Raw genomic sequence first — 23,692 nt, 5'->3', positions numbered from 1 at the left:
AGTCCTGAATTGACTGGCAAAGGCACAGCTGTGCTTGCCTCCCCAATAAAGCAGGAGATGCACTGATTACAGACTTAAGAAACATACTCCCAGGGAGCTGAGAAGATGGCTCAGCAGTTCAAGGTGTTCCCTTGCAAAGCCTGAGCTCGGGGTTCGATTCCTCAGCAAAGTGCCAGTTGTACAAAATAACATCTACATCTGGAGTTTGTTTGCAGTGGGAAGATGCCCTGGTGTGTCCATTCCCTTTCTCTCAAATAAATAAATCAGTATTTTTTTTTTTAAAGACATTGGACTGGAGTGATTAAGGCACTTGCCTGCAAAACCAAAGTACCCAGGCTCAATTCCCCAGGACTCACATGTGCCAGATGCACAAGGTGGCGCATGCGTCTGGAGTTTGTTTACAGAGGCTGGGGGCCATAGCATGTCCATTCCCTTGCCCTCACTCTCTCAAATAAATAAATAAAAATTCAATTAAAAATATACTATCCTAGCCGGGTGTGATGACACATGCCTTTAATCCCAGTACTTGGGAGACAGAGGTAGGAGGATTGCTGTGAGTTAGAGGCCACCTGAGACTACATAGTGAATTCCAGGTCAGTCTGAGCTAGAGTGAGACCCAACCTTGAAAAACCACACACACACACACACACACACACACACACACATATGCACACTATCTTAAAAATATATATATTGTCCTAAATTTAAAAAACTACTGGATGGTTCTGTGGCTAAAGGTGCTTACTTGCAAACCCTGCCAGCCTGGGGTTTGACTCTCTTAACACCCACATAAGCCAGATGCAAAAGAGGGGTGCATGTGGCTGGGCATGTTGAGCACACCTTTAATCCCAACACTTGTGAGGCAGAGGATGGAGGATCACCATAAATTTGAGGCCACCCAGAGGCTACATAGTGAAGTCCAGGTCAGCTTAGGCTACAGCAAGACCCTTACCTTGAAATGCCAAAATTTAAAAAAAATTAAAAATAAAAGCCAAACGTGGTGCATGAGCCTAGCATTCTTTTGCGATGGCAGGAGGCCCTGGGGTGCGCCCCCACACACACCACAAATGTGTAAACACAAGCAAATTAATTAATTATCTTTTATTCATTATTTATTTATTTATTTGAGAGCTACAGACACAGAGAGAAAGACACATAGAGGGAGAGAGAGAGAATGGGCACACCAGGGCTTCCATCCACTGCAAACGAACTCCAGATGCCTGCGCCCCCTTGTGCATCTGGCTAACGTGGGACCTAGGGAACCGAGCCTCGAACCGGGGTCCTTAGGCTTCACAGGCAAGCGCTTAACCGCTAAGCCATCTCTCCAGCCCTTAATTATCTTTTAAATACCTGTCAGCTACAGATTCCAACTAATTTTGTTTGAGCACTTAAAATTGGAACTGACCTGCCTCCTACCCCTCGGAGTCAGCCAGGCACAGATGTCCACAGGCTCTGGTCACTCATGGTGGGAGACACAAAGTTCAGGGGGCCAGCATTACCTCTCCACCCGCTTCAATCCCGGGGTGAACAGGCAGACCCATGGGGCTCCTTGCCACTGGACAAGTGCAAGCCAGTCTTGGCATCCTGTCAGTACTGTTGAAAGACCCTGACAACGACACCCCCAAGTTCCAGGGGAAAAGCCACACTGCTGGGTCCTGCAATTTTAGCACCCGGAACATAGACCATCAAGTGAGTGGACCCTGCAAACCCCAGATAGGGAAATCCATTGCACGTATAACTACAAACGTGCCTCTAAGGTATTCGGCCTAAACAGCTCCAGAATTCTCTGCAAAAGCCCAGGGGAAGCCACTATTTCTGGGCACACCCCACAAGTGCCAAGAGTGCCCTGTGCCCACAGGAAGGCTTCTTACCCTGCCCGCAGAAGCAGCCTGGATACCACCAGAAGTCTGCCTGAGTCCCAGACTCGAAGGTAAGGATGCGGCTGCAGGAAGCCGAGGGGCAGCCAGAAACCATTCTGTCACTGCCAGCCTGGGCTCCAAGCCACGGCTGGACGGAACCTCGAAAGCGCGACACGTAGATGACACAAATCCTAGGATTCAAACGATGCCAAGTGCTCAGAACTGGAAAGTCCCTAGAGGCGGAAAGCAAGCTACCTGTGGCCAGGGATGATAGAATGGCATTGGGATGAAAATGGTCTGGAACCCGACAGGTGACAGATGCAGCTCAGACCAGGGACGACGGGAAGAAGGGATGAAAACTCACGCCTTTAATCCCAGCACTCGGGAGGCCGAGGTAGGAGGATCGCCGTGAATTCAAGGCCACCCTGAGACTGCAGAGTTAATTCCAGGTCAGCCTGGACCACAATGAGACCCTACCTTGAAAAAACAAAACAAAAAACAAAAAAAAAAAACTGACTGGAGGAAACGGGACGGGGGAAAGCGTTGCATGCGCTGTTCACTTTAAACGTTAATTCCCCCAGGCGTGGTGGCACCTGCCTGTAATCCCAGCACTGAAGACAGAAGATCAAGAATTCCAGACTATTCTGAGTTACAAAGTGAGATCCTGTCTCAAAAGGAAAAAAACAAAAAAAAGCCAGGTGTGGTGGCACATGCTTTTCATCACAGCATTCGGGAGGCAGAGGTAGGAGGGTCACTGTGAGTTCAAGGGCAGCCTGAGACTACATAGTAAAATCCAGGCCAGGGCTAGAGAGACACCCTACCCCGGGTCCCTGGGGTGACGGCACGCCTTTGCGGGCCTTTCTGTTCTTGCTCATCCTCATCAGGCCCTGACTAGGGTGACCGATGTCTGGGTTTATGGGGACCAAGGGGATTCCCAGACACATGGGCTCCCTTACTGCCCACACGGCCTCTTGCTTCACCTCCAGCCATCATTGCAAATACCCTTCCCACAGCCTTGCCCGCGCCAGGAGGCTCTGTGCCTCCAGTGGTCTCCCTCCTGAGGGGTAGGGACATCCCTTCCTCACTACCTACCCAGCTCTCTACCTACACCGCGTGTCACTCCTCCAAGAAGCCCACCCCGGCGTCCTCTGGCCTCTCCATATGGTGGAGACCGTCTGGGTTCACAGCCATGCTTCCACACCCAGCGGGTTTCCCACCTGTGAGACGAGCATGTGGTCCTTTCTTCCTCCCCAGGCCCTTATCTTTTCTTTTCTCTTTTTTGAGGCAAGCCCAACAATCTGGCCATTTTTAATTTGTTTGTTGTTGTTGTTTCACATATTCATTTTTATTTCTTTTTTTTTTTCACAGATAAGGGTAAATCTTGTCCAATCAGTCCACCTTTCCTAAACATAGAAGTATATAGATTTTATACATATATATATTTATTTATTATTATTATTAACAACATTTTTTGTTTGTTTTGTTTTTCAAGATAGGGTCTCACTCTAGCCCAGGCTGACCTGGAATTCACTATATGGTCTCAGGGTGGCCTTGAACTCATTGCGATCCTCCTACCTCTGCCTCCCAAGTGCTGGGATTAAAGGTGTGCACCACCACGCCCCACTTAACAACATATTTAATACGGATACATCATGCGTTGGTACCCTCTTTTCCCTTGTTCCTGCCACCATTCCATTGGGGATGCTCCATTCCAGGGGGGTTGCAGGTATTCCCCAAGGGGTTGTGGTTTATGCCACTGAGAGCAGCAATGAGTTATTTGGGAGGGGAGGGGAGTGAATGCCTCTGAGCATGATGTCTCAACCTATGGCTCTTATAATATATCCACCCCCTCCTCTGCAAAATTCCCTGAGCCCTGATGGGTGAGTTTTAAGTCTACTTAGGAGCCTCTGGATCTCTGCTTTGGTAGGTGTTAAGTATACTCTGGGTCTGTCTCCAAACCCTGGCGCTGATTATCAAGTTCAGCATGGAAGCAACGCTCTTGCTCATCTCCCCTATTCCTCTGAGGTTTCAGCTGTGGCTTGGCTGAAGTGAGAGGGGTAGTATTGCTACCTTCCTGCACGCGCACCCTCCGGTGCAAGGTATCCAGAAATTTGTATTTTATTTTTATTTATTTATTTGAGAGAGAGAAAGGCAGAGAGAGATGGAGAGAACAGGCACTCCAGGGCCTCCAGCCACTGGAAACGAACTCCAGATGCATACGCCACCTTGTGCATCTGGCTTATGTGGGTCCTGGGGAACTGAACCTGTGTCCTTTGGCTTTGCAGGCAAGTGCGTTAACTGTTAAGCCATCCCTACAGCCTTTTTTTTTAATGTGAGAAAGTGAGAACGAGAAAGAGTTGGCATGCCAAACTCGTGTGCCACCTTGTGCACTTATGTTACCTTGTGGCTTACGTGGGATCTTAAGAGTCAAACATGGCTCCTTAGGCTTTGCAGGCAAGCACCTTAACTACTAAGCCATCTCTCCAGCCCTTCTTCCCCCCCACCCCCGACATAGGGTTTCACTCTAGCCCAGGCTGACCTGGAATTCTCAGTGTGCCCTTGAACTCTCGGCGATCCTCCTACCTGTGCCTACCAAGTGCTGGGATTAAAGGCTTATGCCACCACACGGCTTTTTTCTTTTTTTTTTTTTTTTTTGAGACAGGGTCACATGTAGTCCAGACTGGCCTCAAATTTTCTATGTAGCCTCCTGGAATTACAAGTGTGTGCCATCATGCCCAGTTCCTCCTAAGCTTTTGAAAAGATTAAATAGACGAATCCATGAGTGACGGGTACCCACAGCAGCACGGGACAGGCAAGGACCCGCCCTCCATTAGCGATCACTGACTCCGGCTTCTTTGCCGTACCTGTCACAGGACACTGGTCGCCTGTCTGACTGCCCTGTTGGGCACTAAACCCAGGAAAGTCTTCAAGCGCGGCACTGACAAGACCATCAGGGTAGTGTCCAGGATACAGAAGACGCACTCATGCTCCAAAGAACCCTGACAGCTGTCCTGGGTGGCATCAATACCTTGAAGCAGAATGGGGCAAGGTAACAAATGCCTATAACCCCTGGGAAGGCAGGGAGGGAGGATCGTGAGTTCAAGATCAGCCATGGTACATGGTGAGTTCAGAGCTAACCTGAGCTACATAGCAAGACCTTGTCTCAAAAAGATTTGGAAACAGAAAAACCCAGACTAAGAACCTGAGGAAAGGAAGCTGTTACAGGAAGGTGTTTGCACCACAACACGTGTCAACACAGGCGTGTCACACGTCCTTAGTCGAAGTCAGACCCAGCGGTGAGGCTGGGATGACTCTAGAAGAGGCGCCTGGAACTCAGCGTACAGGTCTAGCTTCCTCCTCCCAGATTCCCGGGGGGTGGAGTATTGCTCAACAACGCACCCTGGAATGTCCAGGCAGGAGGTCAAGTCTCAGTGGGGGTGGGAAGACCTTGAACAGGGAAGTGTGGAGGCGTCCGAACATGATGAAATCAGAAAGAAAAAAAAAAAAAAAAAAGCCACAGTTTGCAAGCTTCTTCTTTTTCCTTCTGAGACACGAACGTATGTAGTCACTCACAGTTCTGTGGGAGGGGCCTCCGGCCCATGAAGACATCGATTTCCAGCTACAGGAAAGAGCAAGGGTAGAGAAGGGTACAGGGAAGTGTCACAGCGCTGCCACCTGTGGGGACCTGCTCTGAGACCCAACACAGGGTCCATTCCAAATCTGTGATCAAGGAGCTGGGGAGATGGCTCATTTGCTAAAGGGCTTGTTGGACCGAGCACGCACAAGCAGCAGCAACCAGAAACCCTGTCTCTCTCTGCAAGTGGGAGGCAAGGACCAACACCCGAGCCTGTCCTCTGACCTGTGTGCTCTCAATGCACGCGCATGTGTACACACACACACACAATCTGGCATCATGGGAGGCTCCTCAGAGCATCTCCAACCCTGCCCTTTCTGAAGAAATCGGGTAACTTCTGAATTTACTTTAATATTTTATTTATTCACTTACTTATTTGAGAGAGAGGGAGAGAGAGAATGGGTGGGCCAGGGCCTCTAGCCACTGCAAACGCATGCACCACCTCGAACATCTGGCTTTACATCGATACTGGGGAACAGAACCCAAGCCAGGCAAGTGCCTTAACCACTAACCCATCCGTCCAGCCCCCCCAAGTCTGAGGCTTTAGCATGCATGTACCCCAAAATGCTATACACATCAATGACTCCTGCTGGTGACTTGTGAAAGACAGGAGAGAACCCAGGTAGGGCCACAGAGGGAAGGAAGTGGAGGACGGACGGACGGAGGTACAGTGCCCAAGGCTAAAGGGTGCCACTGGATCCCTGGCCTGCAGGGGAAACTGAGGCCACTGAGCTCAGGAGGGTGGAGAAGGATGGCTCTGCCCGGTGTCCATATTCCCTTTGCATTTGCAGGGGCTAGGGGCACCCTCCACCAGTTATCCTGGGCACAAGGTGGACTAAGGCCTGGCCTTCGAGTGCCCACCTGTGCTCATCAACGAGAGAAGGCAGGGAAGGAAGCAGGCATGGCGCGGCCAAAGGAAAGAAAAGGGCATTTAAAAGCAGGAACCCAGCAATGAAGGCTCTTGGGTTCACATCCCAACACTGCTACTTACAGGCAATGTGAGCCAATGAGTTAAGTTTGTGTGGGCTTCTGGGTTCCTCATCTGGAAAATGGGCTAATGATAGCAATTGAACCCCAGAGGGCTACAGTGAGAAGGATGGGCTTCAGAACCTGGGGTACGGGAATGGCTGGGATGGGGTATGTGGGTCTAATTGCTCACTGGAAGCAGAGCGAATCAGGGAGGGCAACTTGCCTGCGGTCACTGGGCGGCAAGGAAAACCAAGCAGAGACCCAGACACAAGCTCCACAGCTGTCTTGTAGCCACTACCCCCAGGGCTTCACAGGCAGACAGACATTCATATGTCTGTCTAAATCTGTAAGACTTCCATCCTCTCCCCTCTACCATGGTAGACAGAATATCAGCCCCTACGGTGTCTCTATGCCCAGCCTTCAGAACCCCTAAAGATCTGAATGTGACCTTAGATGGTAAAAGGCTCTTTGCATGTATGCTAATGATTCCGACTAGGAAAATTCTAGATGACAAGGTGGGCTCAAAGCCATCACAAAAGCCACTGGACGAGGCAGACGCGTCAGAGGTTTGTTGCCATCTTGTTTTAAAAACTTTTCAACAGAGCCGGGCATGATGGCACACGCCTTTAATCCCAGCACTCGGGAGGGCAAAGGTAGGAGGATCACCAAGAGTTCAAGGCCACCCTGAGACTACATAGCTAATTCCAGGCCAGCCTGGACCAAAGTGAGAACCTACCTCGAAAAAAAAAAAATAAATAAAAACTTTTAAACAAAAATATTTTATTTATTTGCAAGAGAGAGAGAGAAAGAATGAGTGCACCAGGGTCTCTGGCCACTGCAAATGAACTCCAGATGCATGTGCCACTTTGTGCGTCTGGCTTTACACGGGCACTCAAACTTGGGTCCTTAGGCTTTGCAGGCAAGCGTCTTAGCCATTAAGCCATCTCTCCAGCCCCTGAAAAACTTTTTATTGACAACTTCCATACACATAGACAATATACCATGGTATTGCTGCCATCTTGAAGGTGGAGAGAGGGGCTATCAGCCTAGGCATGCAGAGGTCACTACAAGCTGGGGAGCCCAGGAGACACCCAGGGAGCTTCTGAAACAAAGCCCAGCTATCTCTGACTTTAACCCAGGGAAACACCTGTGGCCCAGGCTGATAAGAGTGACTCATTAGAAAAGGCAAGTTTCCAACTCCAGGCCAGGCTGACAGGAGTGACTCATTAGAAAAGGCAAGTTCAAGGCCCTTTAATCCCCCCTGTGCCATGTGCTGATGCAGCAGGAAGTCCCTCACCAGATACTGGACTTGACCGTGGACTTCCAGCTTCTAGAACTGTGAGTCAATCAACTTCTGTTCTGTATAAACTACCGAGCCCCAAGTATTCTGTCCCAGACTGAACACCGGATAAAGACAGAAGACCGGTCCCAAGGAGGAGGGGTGCTGCTCTAACAAGCACCCGAAGATGTGAAAGCGGCTTGGGCTCTGGATTGGGTGGTGGGCAGAGGTTGGGAGGCCTGGAGAAGCTGACTAGGAAAGGCTCATCCACAGTCATCCCAGTGACAGCTCAGAATCAGACCCCAGGGCAGCAAGGAGACATCTATGCTCACTCAAGTGGTCACAGCCAGAGTGCCAGGAGACCTGGGGACAGCAGCAGCCACCCCAGTGATGTCTTGGGTGGAAACCAGAACATAGGCACTTTGGCACTCTAAATTAGTGAGGAGCTGGACTCAATCATATCCAAGCCCAGGAGCCTTCTGGGAGAGGCAGAATGTAAGAGCCCCATCTGGATAAAGAAAGGTCTCCAGAAGAGTGAGGTTAGGGGAAGAGATTAAGAAATGTCTACAGCTGGGCATGGTGGCGCATGCCTTTAATCCCAGCGCTTGGGAGGCAGAGGTAGGAAGAACCGTGAGTTCAAGGCCACCCTGAGACTACATAGTGAATTCCAGGTCAGCCTGAGCTAGGGGAGACCCTACCTCGAAAAAAACCCCAAAAATAAAAATAAAAAACAAGGGCTGCAAAAAATAACTCCGTGGTTAAGGCACTTGCCTGCAAAGCCTAAAGTACCCATGTAAAGTCAGGTGCACAAAGTGGCACGTGCATCTGGAATTTGGTTACAGTGGCTAGAGGCCCTGGCTCACCCATTCTCTATCTCTCCCTCCATCCCTCTGTTCTGCTTGCAAGTGAAAAAGTAAATTAAAAATTAAAGGAAACCAACAAGATTCAATATTGCCTGTTGGGTAAATGGGAATTGTCATTCCTTTCTTCTTGCCTATTTCTCTCTTTGCAAAGAGAATGTCTTTCCTTTGCCTATATCCTCGTAACTTTTTTTTTTTTTTTTTTTTTTGGTTTTTCGAGGTGGGGGTCTCACTGTAGGCCAGGCTGACCTGGAATTCACTATGTAGTCTCAGAGTGGCCTCGAACTCTCAGCGGTCCTCCTACCTCTGCCTCCTCAATGCTGGGATTAAAGGCGTGCGCCATCACGACCGGCCCTCGTAACTTTTGATTTCACCAGCTCTGTGGCGGTTTGATTCAAGTGACCCCCCCCATAAACTTAGGTGTTGTGGATGCTAGGTTCCCCAGCCGATGGCAATTGGAAATTGAAGCCTTCTGGAGGTGGTCTATTGTTGGGGTTGAGCTTATGGGTATTATAGCCAGCTCCCCCTTGCTAGTGTTTGGCACACTCACCTGTTGCTAAGGTCACCTTATGTTGACCAGAGGGTGATGTCCACCCTCTGCTCATGTCACTTGTTTTCCCTGCCATCATGGAGCTTCCCCCTTGAGCCTGTAAGCCACAATAAACCTCTTTTTCCCACAAGCTGCTCTTGGTTGGGTGATTTCTACCAGCAATGCGAACCTCACTGCAACAGGCTCATAAGCAAAATGGAGTTTGTCATAAGTCTCATTTGACATCAGTGGAACTCTGGACTTTGGACTGGAGTTGAGCCAAACAAGACTTTGAGGGGGCAGAATGAATAGGCTTTACATGCGATAAGAACATGAAGTTGAGGTCCAGGGGCAATATGTGGCTTTTAAAATTTTTATTTATTTGCAAGGAGAGAGGGGGGTTGAGAATGAATAAATGAATGAGTGGGCATGGCAGGGCTTCTTATCTCTACAGACACATGCACCCCATAAACCTCTCTCTCCTTTCATCCTCTCCTCCTCCACATGGATCCATGAGCAAGACCCTCCCCAAATACCAACACCTTGAAAGAAGGTTTCGGCCTCCAGAACCGTGAGCCAACGCATTTCTTTTCATTGTTAAGTTACTCAGCCTCAAGTATTCTGGTACAGCAGCAAAATGGACAATGGGTGACTAAGGAATGCAGGCAATTTCCAGGCTGATTTTACAACTATTCTGTAAACATGAAACTATTTTAGAATAAAAAGCTTATTGGGCTGGAGGGATGGTTTAGCGGTTAAGGCGTTTGCCTGCAAAGCCGAAGGACCCAGGTTCTATTCCCCAGGACCCGCATTAGCCAGATGCACAAGGTGGCACATGTGTATGGAGTTCGTTTGCAGTGGCTGGAGGCCCTGGCACGCCCATTCTCTCCCCGTCCTTCTCTCTCTGTCAAATAAATAAATAAAAATAAAATGAACAAAGACCAAAGCCGGGCGTGGTGGCACATGCCTTTAATCCCAGCACTTGGAAGGCAGAGGTAGGAGGATCACCGTAGGTTCAAGGCCACCCTGAGACTACATAGTGAATTCCAGGTCAGCCTGAGGTAGAGTGAAACCCTAACTTGAAAAAACAAAAACAAAAAAGCTTATATGGAAAACAAACTACAACTGATATCGTGGTATGATGTTTCACACACCCATCTGAGTAGGGACAGGCCTCTGTGGAGCACCATGGGAGGGTAAACTGAGACGCCATAAAGGCATCGGCCAAAATTGAACATACATGAATCTACGGGCCCTGGAAAAAATCCCTCGTCCACAAATGTGAGCGGAAGATGACCCACCCATGGATGCGGTGATCAGCGTGCGGCTCACCACCAAGCTGCTGTGAGGAAGGACCAGAAACTACCGTCTAAGGGGGTGAAGACGAATCTTAGGAGCAGAGACGACACATCATCTCCAAGGTGTGTTTCACGTGCACAAAGCCGTAAGGGCATTTACAAAATGCCACCGTCCATGGTATTCCACAGTATTTCCTACTTCCTGAGTAAATTTCCCTAGAAGTCCACACAACCACTATGTGGGGTTCTTGCAGGAAGAGGAGGGGCAGGGAGAAAGGGGAATGAGGGGGCAAACAGTTTCCACTCTCACATCTCCCCTGGTATTCTGGCCACTGCATCTGTCTACATCCAACAAACAAATCTTTTTATTTATTTATTTTTTTTAAATGTATTTCTAGCTGGGCGTGGTAGTGCACGCCTTTAATCCTAGCACTCGGGAGGCAGAGGTAGGAGGATCGACATGAGTTCGAGGCCAGCCTGAGAATACACAGCGAATTCCAGGTCAGCCTGGGCTAGAGTGAGACCCTACCTCAAAAAAAAAAAAAAAATCCTTTTGCGTTGTAGACAAGCGCATTAACTGCTACTCTCTTTCTATAAAAGAAAACTGTGTCCTCAGCCAACCTATCTGTCCCTCCCATCCCTGCATGAAAGGAACATGCCCACAGCCCTTTGTTCCACGAACTGTGCGTCTGGCGGCCCGCCCTGTTTGCAGAATGATTAGGACGTCTAAAGGCACTGTGGCCTCCACATCCGCATATTTAACCAACCATGGATTGAAAGCGCTTTGGAAAAACAAAACATTGGCTCTGAACATGTCAGGACATTTTCATTATTCCCTACACAACCCAGTACAACAATTATGTACCTAGTGTTTACATTGTCATAGCTTTTTTCTTTTAAAAAAAAATTTTTTTTCTAAATTTATTTGGCTTTTTGAGACAGGGTCATGAACTTGGTATGTAGCAAAGGATGGCCAATCCTCCTACCTCTACACCCTGAATGCACATGAGAAGGTTGTATCTTGTATAAGTCACTGTGGATTTTGGGATCTGCGGGATACCATGAATAATATATCTGGCAAGGAGACACTCACTCTAACATTCTCTTGCCTAGGAACTGACTGACTTAATTGCTTGAATTTTGCTCTATGGTGCATTCTCATAGAGCAACTTCTGAATGAAAGCCCAGGGTGGGCCAGGTTTTGGGGAGCCACACACCCTCCCCCGTTAAGGAGCCTAGGCAAGGCAAAGTTAACCAACTAAGAGAGCCTGAGAAACCCAGTCCAGCTTCACAGTGAATGGAGGTTTGGGGGCTGGAGGGAGGTGAGGTTAAGAACACCCAGGACAAACAAATGCCCAGAACCACCAAATCTATGTGCTGAGGTGGGGTAGCTGAGCAGGTGGGCCCAGGCGTCCTAGGAATGAGCGGTCCGGATACAAGGAACTTTGCAGTGGGGGGAAGGGGCGCCAGGCTGGGCCTTCAGGGGATCCAACGGTGGCTTCTGGTTTAGTAACCAGAGCAGCTCAAGGGCATCTTGAAAACCCCCAAAGCGGCTGACTTCTGCCAAGAAAGGGAATTCAGATCCTAAAAATAAGCCTCCGAACCCAGAATACCAAGAGAAGCCACCCACAGCAAGGGCCGCCCTGCAAGTTGGTACAACCCAAACATACATCAAAGGCCGGGGTACCACGCTCGTGCAAACACAAACAGAGCCTCCGGGCTGCATAACTTGCTGCTATCACTTCATTCCCACCCACTGCCTCTTCACAGTCCTTTAACTTCCTTTAGCTACAATCAATCCTGTATTTCTCCCAGCCTCCTTAAAGTCTGGGTAGGGACAGGCGAGGAATGGATGGAAGGAGAAAGGAGAGAAGGAAAGAGGGTAGGAGGGAAGAAGGAGGGGAGGGAGAGAGAGAGACAGAGAGAGGGAGGGAGATCCTGTCTGCTTTGTATGGGTCTGATCCATGCCATGATGCTTAGAGTCCATCCTGCCGCCCCCTACCACACCCCCAATGCATAGCTAGTGTTTCCAAGGACTTAGCTTCCAGCAGAGTCCACGTAAAGTAAGAACTACTAGTGTTGTTGCTCAAAAAAGAAAAGAAAAGGAAAGGAAAATGACACCTCAAGGCACAGCCCTTTGCCTGTTGATCTTTGACCCAAAGGAGCTCCGGGCCTGGGCCTCCGTGGAAGGGAGGGGCTTCCTCCCAGCTTCCCTGGTTCTGCATAAAGAACGCCCAGGTCCGGGGTTCCTCCCAGGAATGTCAGCATCGACACTCATACAGAGCACAGGAAAAACGGTCAAAGGTCAACACCATGTGTGAGTGGACTTTGTCACAGGCTACCTGTCACCCATCGGTTCTCCAGGCCCATGGGCCTGTCAATCTACCCCAGGGAACATGTCAAGCTGTCTGGATGTCAGCGGGTTGCTGGACATCCTGCTTTCTTTCTTTCTTGCAATGCCCGCCCTCAACCTGTACAAAAGCTCTCAGGAAACTTTTCCTCCTGTCGCGGCCCTATGGCGCTTCCTGGCCAATTCCTGGCAGGGAGGTGAGCAGGCACGTGCTGTTGTCGCCGAGACCTCGGAGTGGCTTCCCCTGTCTCCCTGGCCCTTGGGATCTCTGCTGGAAGAACTCAGATAAAAGCCCAGTGAGGCAAACACAAGTGACCCAGTATGCAGAAGCTGGGAACGGAAGCTCAAGTCCCAGGCCAGCCGGAGCTACGCCGTGAGTTCAAGGACAGCCTGACCGCCTACAGCGTGAGACCTCATACCAAAAACCAGGACGAGGGCTGGAGAGATGGCTAAACGGTTAAGGCGCTTGCCTACGGGAGGGTGCGTGAGGATCCAGGTCCGATTCCTCAGAACCCACTTGTAAAGCTAGATGCACAAGGTGGTGCACGTGTCTGGAGTTAGTTTGCAGTGGCTGGAGGCTCTGGCACGCTCATGCCCATTTTCTCTCTCTCTTTCCCATAAATAAATAAATACACTTTAAAAATAAAAAAGAATTCAGAGACACATGGAGCATAGTGTAGGCACACTTAACACTTAACAGGGAAGAGAGGGCAGCAGCCTGAAGGGGACCATGGTCCCCAAGCACACACCAGACAGTCTCTCTCCTACCTCTATTTTGAGACAGGGTCTTGCTATGAAGCCTTGGCTGGCAGAACTCACTATGTAGACCAGGCCGGTCTTGAACTAGTGATGCTCTGGCCTGCTGAGTGAGTGCTGAGATTCTAGGTATGAGCCACCACGCTGGGCTCGAGCAGCTTCTTCTGAGCCTGTCCCAATCCAGTGATGGACAGATCATCTGGACGGTCTCTTTGGGAAGGAGGCAGTGGTGTGTCTTGGTTCTGGGAAATCCTCCTGCTGCTGCTAGTGGTGGGTGCACACCTGTAATCCCAGCATTGCCTGGGAGGCAGAGGGTAGGATGATCAGGAGGGCTAGGAGACAATTCTGAGGTTTAAGGTTCCTGGAACCAGGTTTTGATATATTCACTGTGGCCTTCCAGACAGCTCAGGGACATCAGGACTCCTCTCGGGGCCAGAGATGACTCAGGTCCCATTCTTCCACCAGTAATTATAGAGGTCTGCTGTTGGGGCCTTTGTACTACAGGCTGCTGACGAGGCGGGAGGAGTCCAGCTCCAGTGTTCTCCAAGCCTGTTAATACCTAGCAAGCTAACAAACCCTCTGATCACAAGTACCCGAGGTGCTGGGAGAGCCTTGAATCGGCTTCCTTTCCCAGCTCTAGCGAACTCCAAGCAACTGTGCAGACGGTCTGCCTCACTGGAGGCGGATACACAGTTTGCCTTTTGGCACAGACTTGTGGGTCATGTGAAAACACCTAGGGCCCTCATTAAGGCCATCCCACTTCCCGGGGCCGCCTCCACACAACGTCTCCTTGATGACAGATGCCTTCCCCTCCAGTCCTAACTGCTTCCCGCACTAGGCAGGCTGTTTCAGTAACTCTGTGTTGGTCACCGTAATTCCCAAGGGGCTTTGGAGCAGCAGACACTTGGGACACCCTTACAGTACTGAGTCCCGTGCTCATATTACACCTATAGCGTCAGAGCCTAGCTCTAGTCCAAGCAGTTTGGACGAAGGGGGCAGGTTCAAGGTAGGGTGTCACTCTAGCCCAGGCTGACCTGGAATTCACAATGTAGCCTCAGGCTGGCCCTCACGGTGATCCTCCTGCCTCTCTGTCTCCCAAGTGCTGGGATGAAAGGTGTGAGGTGTGCCAACACACCTGGCACAATCATTTGTTTTTAAATTTTCATTTATTTACACATGTGTATGGAGGGGTGGGGATATACCAGGGCCTCATTACCACTCACTACAAATGAACATTAAATGCAAGACCCACTTTTTTTGTATTTTTTTTTAAATGAGACAGAAAGAATTGGCATGCCAGGGCTTCCAGCCACTGCAATCCAACTCCAGACACGTGCGCCATCTTGTGAGCCTGTGTCACCTTGTACATCTGGCTTACGTGGGATCTGGAGAGTCGAACGTGGGTCCTTAGGCTTCATGAGCAAGAGTGTTAACCACGAAGCCATCTCTCCAGCCCCAAGAGCCATTTTTTTGCATAAGGGAATACACGGGTACTGGGGATTTGAACCAAAGCCGGCAGGCTTTGCAAGCAAGCACTTTCAACTGCTAAGCCATTTCCCAGGGCCCCATCTCTAGTTTAAGCTCTTCAGAAGTACCTTTTTCTTAACTTTTTTTTTTAATTGAAAACTTTCATAAATATAAACAATATGCCACGATCAGAATCCTCTCCCATCACTCTCCCTTTTCTCCCTCCCAAATAAAGCTGGGTGTGGTGGCACACGCCTTTAATCCCAGCACTCAGGAGGCAGAGGTAGGAGGATTGCTGTGAGTTCGAGGCCACCCTGAGAATACAGAGTGAATTCCAGGTCAGCCTGAGCTAGAGTGAGACCCTACCTCAAAAAAAAAAAAAAATACCCCCTCTCTTCTAATTTTTAAACATTTATTTATTTATTTATTTGAGAGATACATAGGTAGAGAGACAGAGAGAGGCAGATAGAGAGAGAGAATGGGTGTGCCAGGGCCTCCAGACACGTGAGCCACTTTGTGCATCTGGCTTATGTCCTTTGGCTTTGCAGACAAGTGCCTTAACTGCTAAGCCACTTCTCCAGCCCACAGTCTCTTCTATTTTGATGCCATCATTTTTTTCACCCTCCTATTATGCCCTTATGTAGGTGGCATCAGCCATTGGTGAGGTTCAGCAGTTCCTTTTTTTAAAAGACAGTCTTCCTAAATCACCCAGACTGATCTGAAACTCCCAAGGACTGAAATGACAGGTGAGCATCATCATGAACAGCTAAGATGGGTCTGTTTTTTTAGAGGTTAGGGGCATAGCTCAATGGCAGAGCACTTGTCTAACAGAACTAACGCTCCAGGTTTACCCCTAACACTGTCAAAAAAAAAAAAAAAAATAGCAGTCATGGGCTGGGAAGATGTCTTTACCATTAAAGGTACTTGCTTGTGAAGCCTCCCAGCACTGGCTCAACTCCTCACACACTTCTATGAAGTCACCCTTTCAGCCAGGCAGGATGGTCCACACCTATAGTCATAGCACTTGTGAGGCAGAGGCAGGAGCTGAAGGCCAACTTGGGCTATACAAGAGATCATGTCTCAAAAAAACCACAAAAACACAAAACTTAGTGCCAGAGCTAAAGAGATGGCTCAGTGGGTAAGGCACTTATCTGCAAAGCCAAAGAACCCAGGTTTGATTCCCAAGGACACACGTTAGCCAGATGCACAAGGTGGCACACACATTTGGAGTTCATTTGTAAGTGGCTAGAATTCCTGACACACCCACTGGCTATATCTGCCTCTTTCTCTATCTCAAATAAATAAATAACATTTTAAAAAAAAATTTAGAGCTGGAGCCGGGCATGGTGGCGCACACCTTTAATCCCAGCACTCAGGAGGCAGAGGTAAAATCACTGTGAGTTGAGGCTACCCTGAGACTACAAAGTGAATTCCAGGTCAGCCTGGACCAGAGAAAGACCCTACCTCAAAAACCAAAACAAACAAACAAAAAATTTAGAGTGCACACCTTTAATCCCAGCGCTCAGGAGGCAGAGATATAGGAGGATCACTGTGAGTTCAAGGCCATCCTGAGACTGCATAATGAATTCCAGGTCAGCCTGGGCTACAGTGAGACCCTACCTCAAAAAAAAAAAAAAAAAAAAATGCAAAATTTAAAAACAGTTTATTTTCACAAGTAACTTTTAAAGCATATTTTTGGTTAAATGCCAAAATTTAAGCCAAGGAAGGAAGCGAAAGTTTCTAATTTAGTGGAGTTTAGAAAAGAAGAAAATGAAACTGATCCCCCAGGATTTCAGCAAGAGGTTGGTTTCAAAGGAGCCTCCAAAGCAGAAGGTAAGGCAGGCAGGCCAGCCTATCCACAGACCCTTCCCCCCTTTAAAAGCAGATCTCAAAAATCCCACCACATGCGGGTGGGACTGGCCACACCACCGAAACAGGCTCCAGGCCCGCTCCTCTGGGTACAGAGCTGCTTTCTAGATTTAGGTATCAGATCTACGCACAAAAGGACAAGGCCCCACACAAGCAAAGCAGCTTTTTAACCACCAACTTAATCCCCTAAAAGCAATCCTTCCAGAGAGAAAAAGAATTATTCAACTCCGCTCCTGGCCCACACTCCCCAGCCCCGGAAAAGAAATACAAGGCAGGACTTCGGTGAAGATAGAGATCATAGAAATGACTGGTGGGGGGGGGGGGGGATTTTTGCCCCTTAGGCAGAGATGACTGTCACCCACATGCAAATCACAGGTCTCCTCTAAAAATACCTAGGCAGAAAACTAGCCGAGAAGGCCAAAAAGAGCTGGTCTTTTTAGGGTTCCCCAGAGAGAAAGGTGCTATTTAGTGAACATGAGGGTGGTAGTGGGAGAAGGCTGGAGAGATGGCTTAATGGTTAAGGCGCTTGCCTGCAAAGCCAAAGGAACCAGGTTCAATTCCCCAGGACCCATGTAAGCCAGCTGCACAAGGGACACACGCATCTGGAGTTTGTTTGCAGAGGCCGGAGACGCTGGTGTGCCCATTCTCTCGTTCTTTCTTTCTCTCTCATAATAAATAAATAAATATAATGGGGAAAAAAACAGTATTAAAATTCTTAAACTAAGAGCCACTGGCTGGCTATCTTTAAGATGCAAACATTGCACAACACTGTCAATGTGGTAATGAAAGTTGACCTGTGATGGTTCTGCGTAACTATTCACGGAGAACGATTAGTGAGTGCTTCTTAACCAGAAACAAGGAAGAAAGATTTAGACTAAAGGGCAACCTGGGGCCTTGCAACCCTCCTAGAAGAAGGAAGAAATGGCTTGTTATCTGACATTCCTGTTTCCATGCCCCTGGAGAAAAACCCAGAAGATCCTAGTGAAATAAAACCGGGAAACGTTCTCAAATTCCATCATCTAAAAATCAGTGGGTTTATACTGGGCCATATATCCCACAAGCCAGAGAAAGTTACCACAGGCTTAAAGTCAGGTTCGGATATGGTTTAACTACAAATTACCCTGATTTGAGGGGTGGAAAACGCTTCCACGGCGAACAGAACTGCACCCTACGGTTGGAGTGGGCTGCGTCCCTTGGGATCTTGGGAGAAACTACATCCACACACTGCTCTATGAACAGAGCTTTTCACGAAAGGACCATTAATACGCCGGGCTGGCATAACCCCTGCACCCCAACGACGGCTGCAAAGAAAACTGGCCCGGGGGCCAGACAGGAGCCACCTGATAAGGAAAGCTGGTGCCAGCTTCACGAACTTGCTCAGGTTATTGCCTGATTTGCTTAATCTCCCACATTTCCTGAAATACTGCTGTTTCTCATGTGAATTTCTAAAATATCAGTGCAAAGTCTATAAACATCACTAGAGTCAAGGTTAAGGCAAATCAACACTACGTTCTTTAAAAAAAAAATTGGGGGGCCAGGCGAGGTGGCACATGCCTTTAATCCCAGCGCTTGGGAAGCAGAAGTAGGAGGATAGCAGTGAGTTTGAAACCACCCTGAGACTACACAGTCAATTCCAGGTTAGCCTGGGCTAGAGTGAAACCCTACCTTGAAAAAAAAAAAAAATGGAGGGCTGGAGAGATGGCTTAGCGGTTAAGGTGTTTTCCTAAGAAGCCAAAGGACCCAGGTTTGATTCTCCAAGACCCACATAAGCCAGATGCACAAGGGGCACATGCGTCTGGATTTTGTTTGCAGTGGCTGGAGGCCCTGGCATGCCCATTCTCTCTGTGTCTGCCTCTCTCCTATCTCTCTCTCTCTCTTTCCCTCTGCTGGCAAATAAATAAATAAATAAAAATTGAGAAACAAGATTGGTCAGCCTGGGCTACAGTGAGACCCTACCTTGAAAATGAACTTCAGATGTATGCACCACTCTGTGCATGTCTTTACATGAGCACTGGAGAATTGAACTCAGGCCGTCAGGCTTTACAAGCAAGTGCCTTTAACCACTGAGCAATCTCCCCAGCCCCTAAATACAGGGTCTCACTGTCACCCAGGCTGGCATGGAACTCACTCTGTAGCACTCCAGGTTGACCTTGAACTCACGCCATTCACCCTTCCTGCCTCAGCCTCCCGAGTGCTGGGATTACCAGTGCGTGTCACCACACCTAGTTTATGCAGTGCTGGGAATGGAACCCAGGACCTCACGCATTCGAGGAAAGCGCTCTATCAACTGAGCTACATTCCCAGTGCACTACGCTTTTAAACTTACTCTAGAACTCACCAGGGCTCCACCAGCCTGGATAAAATTCCCCACCATTATTTTCTCTGAAGGCTTGTGCTTTGGATCCTAATGAGTTAATAACTCTACAAGAATTCAAGGTGAACAGACACCCTCTATACTATTTCTTCTTTTGTCCTTTCTTTAGCCCACTGGGGTACAGAATATGATACCCCAAAGTATGATACTTGGCAGGCTGTGAAATCTGAACTGGAGGGGACACTGACTGGATGACAGTCTGTCTCGGACATTCTCCTACATTCTTTCTCTTGCTCCTCTTCCTCCCCAAAGGGCCACAGAACCCAGACATATTATCCTACCTGCAGGAGCCAGTCTTAAAGAGTGCCTCTCACCTCTCTTGTCTGACCATAGGTGATCAGACTCTCATTTCCAGAGGGGTCCTGACCCATCCTCTGGAAGAAGGAACCCACACAGAAAGGCCAGGAAGACTGTGTCCCCTAGGTCTGTCCCCATGAGGTCACCCCTTTTGGTCCCAACTCACTGCTACATTACCCGTGCCTCATTGGAGTCTATGCACGGAAATGAACACTTGTCTTTGGTCTTCATTTCTGAAGGTTTGTGTCTTGGAGACTATTTTGATGAAATGAGCCTGTTATGCTGTTCTTTTTTATCTCTTTATTTGAGAGAAAGGGAGAGGATGGGAGTGCTAGGGCCTCCAGCCGCTGCAAATGAATTGCAGACGCATGTGCCACCTTATGCATCTGGGGAACCGAAACTAGGTCCTTAAGCTTTGCAGGCAATGGCCTTAAAGGCTTCTCTCTAGCCCGGTATGCTGTTCTGTGTGTAACTTGTCTGTCGTTGAAGGAGTGTTAGATGTGAGCCCTTCCGATGGGAAGGAAGGCTTACACCCTTCTGCCCCTACAAACCCAGTGATGCACAATTCTTTAAAAAAAAAAAAAAGCCAGGTGTGGTGGCGCACGCCTTTAATCCCAGCACTCAGGAGGCATAGGTAGGAGGATCGCCATGAGTTCAAGGCCACCCTGAGACTCCATAATGAATTCCAGGTCCGCCTGGGCCAAAATAAGACCCAACCTCGGAAAACAAAACAAAAAATACCTGCAGCTAAGGAACAACCAACTCCACTGGCTCCAACAGTGCGTCACCACCACCAGAGTGTGTCTGCAGTCTCGGACCGTCAAATGAAATTAATTATGAGGACTCCGGAAAGCAGCACTTGACCTCAAATCACAATCCTAAAGCAAGTAAACACCGGTCAAGTGCAGAGCAGGCCATGGGCGGCCAAAGGTACTTGCAGAGGCATCAAAAACACATGCTGGCTAAAGAAACATTGAATTCTGAAGGAAGTCTATTTACCTGGGGAGATGGGCGACCGAGCTCCCTGGGCTGTTTTCTCAGCAGTGGAAGCCAAAGCAAATAGAAGGCAAAGTGAGGTGCCAAGGCTCCTGGACTTCCTCTTCTGGGTTTCCTCCCCGCCCCCCCCAACCTTCACAGTAGCTTTGGGGAGAATTCTAAGTCCCAGGGCCCTGCCCACTCTCAAGAGTGGCATTACCCAGTGCCTGCCCCAGATCAGCAGGGATGACAAGATTAGATTAAGGCAGGAAAGCAGGAACTGTTCGTCTTCTCGAAAATTAGCTTAGGCTGCAGATGTCTTCCAGCTCCTTCCTCTCTGCGGGTTCCCCATTTGCTGCCCTTGACCCTGCACATGTCTGTAACTCTCTGCTAGTTCAAGGAGAGGTTTCTGCTCCTGTCTAACTGCTGAGACCTCAGCTCTTCCATGCAACTTGTCTTGCAGGAACAGCCAACTCCTTTCCACACGGCTCAAGCACTTCCCAATCTTAGGAGGCATCCCTTAGTGAGCTCTGCCCTTTTTGTTTTGCTTGGAGAGGGATTGGGGAGGCAGGAGCTTAACTATGCTGTCTAGACTAGCCTGGAACTATGGAGCCTAAGCTAGCCTCAAGTTCAGGGTGATCCTGCTACTGAAGGCTCCCAAGTGATAGGATTACAGACCCGAGCCACCAGGCAGGGCTGAACGCTTACCTTTCCACCTATGTCTGTTTTCCACCCACAGTGTAAGCCCCTCAGGACCAAGAGCCATTTCTTCTGCACCTTTACCAGATATGAGAAGTGCCTTATTTTCTTCTCCATGGCCAGCCCATGAAAGTGAAGGAAATACATGTGCCAGGTACTTCAGTTATTTCAATCTAGTGTTTTAGACACTTAAGAAGTTGACGTTCTAGTTTAGTATCAATCACGGAGTCACTTAATCCTTGAAAACATTACAACAAGGATTTTTTTTTTTTTTTGAAACAGGAATGAAAGCATTCATTATTAATGCCTTAAAGTAACAAGAAAGAGGGAAGCCGGGCCTCTCCCACAGTCGAGCTACAATAAGTCTTAAGAGAGTGGTGCACTTTGAGATGGCAAAAGCAGGGGCTGGCTGAGAGGAGAGCCAGGTGCAGCCTGGGTGTTATTTCACGCCAGGTAGAGCAAGTCACACGCCCTCTGGATCCTGATCCAGTGATAAAGCCATCCACTGAAGGAGTTCCCAGTACCACTCCACGCCTTCTCCAGCAGCCATCTGGTTAGCCCTATTTTAAGAGCCAGTCTCAGGCAAACACTAAAAGGGTCCCAGATCTGGAGTCTAGGAGTCCAAAAGCCAGCTGGGCGTCAACATGCCAAGGGGAGGAATGTACATCCCCTTTGAAAAGGCTGGGCATGGTGGCACAAGCCTGTAATCCAAGCCCTGGGGAGGTGGAGGAAGGCGGGTGAGGGGTTCAAGGCCAGCCTCAGCTACAATGGAGAGTTCTCAGCCAATCCGTGGGACTAAAGACCCTCTCTCAAAACAACAACAAAAAGGAAAAGGGTTGGCGGGAGCCCAGAAGGTCCCGTGACTTCCAGAAACTGTATTTCCCAACGACTACAGCTCAGTCCAACAGCCAATGACATCAGCTTCAGTATCCGGAAGCACAAAACCGGCCAGAATCCTAGGAGGGTCCAAGTGGCCTGCTCGGTGAAGGGCGGCCCGTCCCGCCCGGAGCACACCCCCTGGCCCCCGCGCCTCCTCGAGCCGCGCCGCACAGACCCGCACTGACCGGGAACCCACAGGGAGGGAAAAGGAGGGAAGGAAGGGAGGAAGGAACTGACCTGGCTGGGCCGGGCAGGGAGGAGGGCGTCCACTACGCCAACGGTCCCCGCCGGAGCTCCCTGGTGGGCACGGATCAGGGTCCCCTGCGCTCCCCTGCATCACCCCCTCATCCAGCCACAGCGCCCCAAACCCAGACCGCGCTGTGACCATCTTTCACCCGGGTCCCCGGGTGTGCTAGATCCCGCGCGAACCCTACGAGGCAAGCAAGGACCAAGGACGAAGAAGACTGCCCAGACCCCGGGTCCGTCCTCCCCCCACCCACCCCGAGAAGTCCTAGAGCATCTGAAAACTTGGGGGCGGTTGTTTGTTTCTGGATTCCTGGGCGACGGTTCTGGAAACCTCAGCTTTGAGACACACAGCCCACTAGGAACGCATCGCGCCTTTTCCTGAAAAGCCCCGGGGCGTCCTCTCCGGGACGGGGGTGGGGGGAAGAGGCGGGCGCGGGCCGGGGGAGCGCGCGATCAGGTGGGGTGCCGAGCGGCCCCAGAGGCGCGGCGCGCGGGCGCACGGCCGCTCCGGGCGCTGGGTCCCCCAATCCAACCTGTAGCACCGCCCTGGACCAGAGAAGTCTCGAAACTGGATCTCTCCGAGCCTTCCATCCTGCCGGGATCCCGCCACCTCGCCCAGCATCCCACGACCTCCCGTGCGAGGCCCCCCTAGCCGAGAGGAGACGTCCCGGGGCTTCAGGCAGGTGCCAGAGCCTCGGGGGAAGGGGACCCCGATGCTCCCCCACACCCCCGCACACACACACACACACACACACGGTCCCCGCCGAGCTGCCAGGCGCGCAGCACTCACCGCCGCCGCCACCGCCGCCCGCGCCGCTTGCTCGAGCCGAGCCGGGAGGTCTGCGCCGGCCGCGCGCGCGGGTGGGGAGGGCGCGCGGGAGGCGGGGCTGGGGGCGGGACGAGGGGAGGGGAGGAGCGGGGAGAGGACCCGGCCAGAGCCCGGCTGGCTGGAGGCGGGAGGCGGGAGGCGGGGTTGGGAGTCTCCCGACTGGAAGCTGATCGTGGCGCGCCGAGCGAGGCTCTGGCTTCTCCAGCCATCGCCGCGTCGCGACCCATCGCCACCTACCGGCATCCGGGTACCTGCTGTCCAGCTACCTCACATCTGGATCTCCGCCAGAGGCTGGCGGCCCTTCCCTGCACCCTTCCGATCGCCCACTGCCCTTGGGACACTCCACAGGCAAGCTCCGAGTCTCTCCGGCGAAGCCGAGCAGCCCCCTCCCGCTCCCACCCCCATCCCCACCATTCGCGCGCGCCCAGGCGCCCCGGGCCCTCCTGCAGAGCGGCTCTTCTCGACCCCCTAACTCAGGTCTGTAAAGACACTCCCCGAGGGCCTTTGAGCTGGTCACTCGCCA

General features: G+C 50.3%; 1 protein-coding gene across 2 annotated transcripts in view; it reads right to left on the bottom strand.

Annotated features, from left to right (window-relative positions):
* Litaf (lipopolysaccharide induced TNF factor) overlaps positions 1 to 23,149 on the bottom strand; it is a 42,830-nt gene extending 19,681 nt beyond the window's left edge. The window contains exon 1 of one of the 2 annotated variants that reach the window (XM_045161672.1): positions 23,131 to 23,149. The gene's annotated coding sequence lies outside the window, so the exon portion shown is untranslated. The remainder of the gene's footprint in view (positions 1 to 23,130) is intronic. The other variant, XM_004652261.2, reaches the window with a different exon arrangement.
* Between the last annotated feature and the right edge of the window lie 543 nt (positions 23,150 to 23,692).

Source organism: Jaculus jaculus, chromosome 11, assembly GCF_020740685.1.
Source record: "Jaculus jaculus isolate mJacJac1 chromosome 11, mJacJac1.mat.Y.cur, whole genome shotgun sequence".
Classification (NCBI taxonomy): domain Eukaryota; kingdom Metazoa; phylum Chordata; class Mammalia; order Rodentia; family Dipodidae; genus Jaculus; species Jaculus jaculus.
This window is presented reverse-complemented; position numbering and strand designations above follow the sequence as displayed.